The sequence below is a fragment of the Panthera onca genome, chromosome E3, assembly GCF_046562875.1.
Source record: "Panthera onca isolate mPanOnc1 chromosome E3, mPanOnc1 haplotype 2, whole genome shotgun sequence".
Taxonomy (NCBI): domain Eukaryota; kingdom Metazoa; phylum Chordata; class Mammalia; order Carnivora; family Felidae; genus Panthera; species Panthera onca.
In genome coordinates this window covers 25,048,745-25,056,480 of record NC_138354.1, presented here as the reverse complement: position 1 = coordinate 25,056,480, position 7,736 = coordinate 25,048,745, and the positions used below count along the sequence as shown (strand labels likewise).

At 41.4% G+C, this 7,736-nt stretch overlaps 1 long non-coding RNA gene across 2 annotated transcripts in view; it reads left to right on the top strand.

Annotated features, from left to right (window-relative positions):
* Positions 1 to 4,556: 4,556 nt before the first annotated feature.
* LOC132689185 (uncharacterized) overlaps positions 4,557 to 7,736 on the top strand; it is a 100,051-nt gene continuing 96,871 nt past the window's right edge. Inside the window, exon 1 of one of the 2 annotated variants that reach the window (XR_013552771.2) lies at positions 4,557 to 4,818. This is a non-coding gene — a long non-coding RNA (uncharacterized LOC132689185). The remainder of the gene's footprint in view (positions 4,819 to 7,736) is intronic. The other variant, XR_013552770.2, reaches the window with a different exon arrangement.

The following is a 7,736-nucleotide window of genomic DNA, read 5'->3' as shown; positions in this document are numbered from 1 at the left end:
AAGAAGATAGTTATTTAAAAAACGTTTTCTTTTCAATTCTGCCCCTTTCTGGAGTCTCTTATCCCAACCTCTCTCCCACTCTCACTCCCACCTCCAGATCCCACACTGCTGATTGTTTGAAGTGCAGAATTTTCTTCTAGGTTAACTAACTCACCTAACCTTCACCTTTTAAAAAGGTGGAAGTTCCCAGGACAAGATATAATGGCCTCAGTGAGTGACACATAGAGCCAAAATGCCTAAGCATGCACCTTTTCTTCAAGGAGCTTATTCTTGAGAGGAGGAAATAAGACAATACGTGCAACAGGAAGGTAACCAAAATGCAGGGCGGTAAATTGTAGCTGCCATATCAGAGATAGGAAAAATAAACGTTTTTGATAATTCAAAGAAAAGAGATTATTTTGATGTCGACTGTTTAGATAAAGGTTTTATGAAGTGGGGGGGGGGGGGGGGAGATAAATCAAGCCAAAAAATAAAGTCAATAATGGTAAAACAACAACAGTGTTAACTTTACTATGTACCAGGTAATGCACCATGCATTTTAGGTGCATCACCTCATTGAATTATACAACCTCTATGGTAGGTAGGTGTTTTTAGCCGGGCTCTCCAGTTGAGGCTCTGAGGGATGAAGGGCTTTGTCCACAGTCACTCAGCACATCAGCAGAGGAGTTGGGATCTGCCTTTGAAGTCTGTCTCCGGGACTCTAATCCTTTTTTTTTTCTTTTTCTTTTTTTAATGTTTATTTACTTTTTGAGAGAGAGACACACACACAGAGGGTGAGCAGGGGAGGGGCAGAGAGAGCAGGAGACCAAATCTGAAGCAGACTCCAGGCTCTGAGCTGTCAGCACAGCCTGATATGGGGCTCAAACCCATGAACTGCGAGATCATGACCTGAGACGCTTAACTGACTGAGCCACCCAAGCGTCCGTCCAGAACTCCAATCCTTACAATTAAGCTACACAGGCAGAAAGAGAGGAAGAGGGCATTTCAGGCCAGGTGAAGTCCATGGCTGGAAAAAATATTGTCTAGTCCTTGGGAATAATAGTGTTCTGCCAGACAGAGTTGGGTTGGAACAGGAGTGTGAGTGTGGAGGGGGTGGGGGCTGATGTCCAGGAGCACCAGAAGATAAAACTGGAAATGCCTCTTGGAATCAGGAGGCTAAGAAGTGCGATTCTTTGGAAAGAAATAACATGCTCCAAATAACTGACCATTTAAAAAGATGATTCTTGTGCCAATGTATAGGATGAAACAGATGAGCAAAAGTTCAGTCTGGGAGACAGGTCAGGGGCTCGAGTGCTTCTGTTACTTCCCTGATATTTGGGTTGTGAGCTGTGCAGGGCATTTCTTAGGGAATAGTCATATCATAATAAAAGGTAGTATATGGGGAATGTCAATATATTTACCAATGAAATAAATTGTATATTATGTATACAGGGTAGTAACTGGTTCCAAGGTTGCAGAACCTTTTCATAATGGAAGTTATGCAATACCTCTGACTGTGGTCAGGAGTTATACAACCTGGCAGGTAGAAGCGGATTCTTAGGTGATCACATATGCCAGGAGTCCAACTGGCAGGTTCTGTGGAGGCTCTAATACCTTCTGACATCTCTTTTGTTGTTTACTTAATATATTTTGTTAAAAATTATAGTACCTTCTTTAGCTTCAGTAGAAGCAAAATTAGCATATGATTGGAGATTAATGTTCTTTTTTAATCATTTTTAATTTGCATCAAAATAACTGTCTAACTATTTAAAAGACAGGGTCTGTGAATTACTCAAGGTCATCTTCCTTTTATGAGTTTGGGTAACATCACCCAGGTCCTTAGTAAAATTTGACTTGTCAGACAGGAAGTTCTTGTTTGAGCTTAGGAGCCTGTGACCACCTTTGGAAGAAGTCCTCATAGAAGGGTAGGGCAGCCTTCTTCCTCCCACCCAGACTGGGTAGGAATAGTGGTTTTAGGGAGGCTGGTTGGTCCTGAATTCCAACTGACTACCACAAGTCTGATGTCCACCTGTAGAACATAATCTAGAATCTAGATTAGAAGCTGGTTTTGCAGGTGTGGACTGAAAGGCCATCCAGTTGTTCAATAAACACTTCCCTGCCCCCAAATGTTCCCGGGGAAGGGGGGGTGGCAGGGGGAGGGTGTCACTGAAGTTGGCTGAGACAGTGAGGGATATGGCATGCTTTTGGGTGACATAGAAATAAACACCCTTTTATGCCTAGTTTACAAAGAGCTTCCATCCGGAATGGTTGTTAAGAGTTTCATATACATTTAGGGATTTATGAAAATGATTACAATCTACCGTTGAACAACATAGGGGTTAGGGGCACCAACACACCCCCTCACACACAGTCAAAAATCCACATATAACTTTTTCCTCTCCAAAACTTAACTACTATTGACCAGAAAAGCCTTACTGATAACATAAGCATAACATAAGCATACCAATTAACATATAATTTGTATGTTGTATCATATACTGTATTCTTACAATAAAGTAAGCTGGAGAAAAGAAAATGTTATTAAGAAAATCATAAGGAAGAGAAAATACATTTACAGTGCTGGACTGTATTTACAAAAAAAAAAAAAATCTGAAGTGGACCTGCGTACTTCAAAAACCTAATGTTTAGGGGTCAACTACATAAATGTTAGTTTAACTCATCAGTGTGATGCATTGTTAACAGATGTCCTAATATCCCAATTTGTCTCTAAGGGTTTTACTGGTGTTCTAATGCCTTTTTTGATGAAATCACCACCAAATCATTCTCAGGTAGAGGATTAGGAGCTTCTCCATTAGTGATTCCTAAGAAAAGGCTCTGAGATCAGCTAGTTTGGATTTGGGTCCTGGTTTTTACTACTTGTACATACTGGATGTACAAGATACTTTACCACCTTTATGCTGTTTCCTCAATTGTAAAATCAGATAATATTAGAACCAACCTCCCAGAATTTGTGTCTCCCAGAGGCATAAATGAAATCATTTTGTTGTGTTTAGCAGGTTGGTGTTTCATGAGTATTCTTAATAAGTACAGTAAAACCTTTGTTTGTGATCATAATTCATTCCAGAAACATGCTTGTAATACAAAGCACTTATGTATCAAAGCGAATTTCCCCCAGAAGAAATAATGAAAACTCAGAGGATTCATTCCACAACCCCAAAATATTCATATAAGATGATCACAATACTGTAATATAATACAAGATAATAAAGAAAATACAAAATATAAAGAAAAATAAACAAATTAACCTGAACTTACCTTTAAAAACCTTCGTGGCTGGTGTGAGGGAGACAAGAGAGAGGAGGGTTTTTGTGTAGGATGAGTTTCACTATCACTAATGGATGTTGACTACAGTACAGTATTAATAAATTCTTGTCATAGACTGTATTTAATGTAACTGGTAATAAGACAGCGGAAGAAAGGGTCTGTGTCTGCAGGCAGCCTGACCTAGAATGAAGCAAAGCATTCCTAAGCTTACTCTTGTGTGGAAAGGCAAAGGACCATCCATAGGTGCTTTGAAGGGACAAAAGATACACTAGTGTCAGTTGTGGGCACCTTCCAATGTTCTGAAAAATCACCGATTTCTGTCAAACACCACAGCCTGAGACCGGGCATCCGGGCATGGGAGACAATCACCCACAATGCCGCAGAGATGGGGGAAGGGGGAGAAGAACCATTGGCTCAGTTGTGATCACGTGACATTCCGCATCAGGTACAGTTAAAATTTATTAGAAATGTGTGCTCCTCTTGCTGAACACTTGAGGAAGTTACTCACAATCCGAGGTTTGACTGTATTATGTTAGTATTATTAAGTGCTATTGATGTTTTTATTTTATTATTATTAAAATAATGAAAGTCCTCTTAGTAGTAATGACTTCATAGAAAGAATATTAATAAACGTAGCAATGCAGGGACTGGTAAAGACGTCACTGGTGTCACTGCCCATTCCCTGTCCTCCCCTGAGGCTTTGTCCAGGGGCAAGGCAAACCTGCTTCTGGAATTCTGGAAGTCCTCTGCTAGCTTCCGCCTCCCCCACCCCAGGAGGTGGCCACTTGTACTTCTCTAGATTTTCTGCCACTACCATGCTGAAGGTGATGGCAGGGCAGAGCCGTCACTAGGATGAGGCAAACACAGTGGCTAAGGTACTCACTTCAAGCGCCAAATTTAAGAGACATATTCAGAACTCAAAATACACACTACTTTTAAAAGATTTTCAAAAAATTGTTTTAAGTGCAATATTGAAAAAAATTAAAACACCAAGAAGAAAAAAATCCACCATGAACAAAATACCAAAGTTTTAAATAAAAACAGGGTCAGGACTACCCTCGCACCTCACGGCACTTTTATATTTGATTTTTTTTATTTTGAAAACTAAAAATTAATCAAAAATATTGATCTTGATTACTCAGTTGGCTTCCCCTTAAACGTTGCAGCCAAGGTGAGCATCTCACTTCCCTCCTCCTTTTCTAGTTGGGGAGGTGCCAGGAGAAGGAAGCAGAGACACACCCTCGAAGTCGGAAGTTGGGCTGGGCTTGTAGGCGCCGGGTGGGCGGTGGGGAGGGGCAGGCTGGGGAACGGCCACGGGAGGGCGCTAGGCGGGTGGGCGGTGATGGGGCCCCAGCGGAGCGCTTTGGGTCCTCCCGCCCGCCGGGTAGCGCGCCTTGGAGAGGACAGAGAGATCCAGGGGCGGTAAACCCGCGGCGGGGCGGTTGGATAGGGCGTTCCGACATCGTGTCGCAGGCGGAACTCGCGCGTGCACCTGAGCGTGGGAGGTGGCGGCAGATGGGCAGGTGTGGCGCTTTGGATGCCTGTGTGGTGAGTGTCGCAGTTCTCTGCCTTGGGGTCCTCCCGTCCGGTCTTCCCCGCTTGGGGTCATTCTCCCCAAGTTCCCGGGCTGTGGCGGAGGGTGCTCCCGGACTCTTCCGGAGTTCCACCCCCTTGTTGGCGCTCGTCCTGGAAAACCTGTATCTCGCACTCCCCAAAACGAATACAAACTCAAAAACCCATTAGAGACGTAGGTTTGAATTTAACTGTTTTTATTTTATTTTTTATTTTGGTTGTAGCTTAATGATTAGAAGGAAGGTTTGGGGAAGTGCCCCAGCTTTGGTTTTAATTTGACGTTAGGGAAGTGAGTTGACCTTTGTGAATCTAGCTATAATGTAGGAGTATGATCTTACCTATCTCATAGGGTTTTTTTTCTGGGTTGTTTTTTTTTTTAAGTTTGTTTATTTTGAGATGCACAAGAGTGGGGGGAGGGGCAGAGAGAAGGAGAGAGAGAGAATCCCAAGCAAGCTCCCCACTTTCAGCACCTAGGCTGATCCCATGAACTCTGGGATCATGACTTGAGCCAAAATCAAGAGTTGGAGGCCTAACCTGCTGAGTCACCCAGGTGCCCCCCATTTCTACCATTTTAAAGTATTAGACCTCTGTGGCTTTTATTATATTCACAGTGTTGTGCCGACATTACCACTACCTAATTCCAGAATATTTTTTTTGTTTTTGTTTTTTTAAGAACATTATTTATCATTCTTAAACTCTATACTCACTGAGCTGTCACTTGCTATTCCCTCTTATCTACAGTCCCTGGCAACCACTAACCTTTCTATCTCTATGGATTAGCCAATTCTGGGTATTTCATATGAATAGAATCATATAATGTGTGGGCTTTTATGTTTGGCTTCTTTTACTGAGGATAATGTTTTCAAGGTTCTTTTTTTTTTTTTTAATATGAAATTTATTGTCAAATTGGTTTCCATACAACACCCAGTGCTCATCCAAACAGGTGCCGTCCTCAATGCCCATCATCCACTTTCCCTTCCCTCCCACCCCCCATCAACCCTCAGTTTATTCTCAATTTTTAAGAGTCTCTTATGGTTTGGCTCCCTCCCTAACTTTTTTTTCCCCCTTCGCCTCCCCCATGGTCTTCTGTTAAGTTTCTCAGGATCCACATAAGAGTGAAAACATATGGTATCTGTCTTTTTCTGTATGACTTATTTCACTTAGGATAACACTCTCCAGTTTAATCCACATTGCTACAAAAGGCCATATTTCATTCTTTCTCATTGCCAAGTGGTATTCCATTGTGTATATAAACCACAATTTCTTTATCCATTCATCAGTTGATGGACATTTAGGCTCTTTCCATCATTTGACTATTGTTGAAAGTGCTGCTATAAACATTGGGGTACAAGTGCCCCTATGCATCAGCACTCCTGTATCCCTTGGGTAAATTCCTAGCAGTGCTATTGCTGAGTCATAGGGTAGATCTATTTTTAATGTTTTGAGGAACCTCCACACTGTTTTCCAGAGCGGTTGCACCAATTTGCATTCCCACCAACAGTGCAAGAGGGTTCCCATTTCTCCACGTGCTCACCAGCATCTATAGTCTCCTGATTTGTTCATTTTAGCCACTCTGACTGGGGTGAGGTGGTATCTGAGTATGGTTTTGTTTTGTGTTTCCCTGATGAGGAGCGACGTTGAGCATCTTTTCATGTGCCTGTTGGCCATCTGGAGGTCTTCTTTAGAGAAGTGTCTATTCATGTTTTCTGCCCATTCACTGGATTATTTGTTTTTTGAGTGTGGAGTTTGGTGAGTTCTTTAAAGATTTTGGATACTAGCCCTTTGTCCAATATGTCATTTACAAATATCTTTTCCCATTCCGTTGGTTGCCTTTTAGTTTTGTTGATTGTTTCCTTTGCAGTGCAGAAGATTTTTATCTTGATGAGGTCCCAATAGTTCATTTTTGCTTTTAATTCCCTTGCCTTTGGATTTGTGTCAAGTAAGAAATTGCTGTGGCTGAGGTCAGAGAGGTCTTTTCCTGCTTTCTCCTCTAGGGTTTTGATGGTTTCCTGTCTCACATTCAGGTCCTTCATCCATTTTGAGTTTATTTTTGTGAATGGTGTAAGAAAGTGGTCTAGTTTCATTCTTCTGCATGTTGCTCTCCAGTTCTCCCAGCACCATTTATTAAAGAGACTGTCTTTTTTCCATTGGATATTCTTTCCTGCCTTGTCAAAGATTAGTTGGCCATACTTTTGCGGGTGTAGTTCTGGGGTTTCTATTCTATTCCATTGGTCTATGTGTCTGTTTTTGTGCCAATACCATGCTGTCTTGATGATTACAGCTTTGTAGTAGAGGCTAAAGTCTGGGATTGTGATGCCTCCTGCTTTGGTCTTCTTCTTCAATATTACTTTGGCTATTCAGGGTCTTTTGTGGTTCCATACAAATTTTAGGATTGCTTATTCTAGCTTCGAGAAGAATGCTGGTGCAATTTTGATTGGGATTGCATTGAATGTGTAGATAGCTTTGGGTAGTAATGACATTTTCACAGTATTTATTCTTCCAATCCATGAGCATGGAATGTTTTTCCATTTCTTTGTATCTTCTTCAGTTTCCTTCATAAGCTTTCTATAGTTTTCAGCATACAGATCTTTTACATCTTTGGTTAGGTTTTTTTCCTAGGTTTTTTATGCTTCTTGGTGCAATTGTGAATGGGATCAGTTTCTTTATTTCTCTTTCTGTTGCTTCATTATTAGTGTATAAGAATGCAACTGATTTCTGTACATTGATTTTGTATCCTGCAACTTTGCTGAATTCATGTCTCAGTTCTAGCAGACTTTTGGTGGAGTCTATCGGATTTTCCATGTATAGTATCATGTCATCTGCAAAAAGTGAAAGCTTGACTTCATCTTTGCCAATTTTGATGCCTTTGATTTCCTTTTGTTGTCTGATTGCTGATGCTA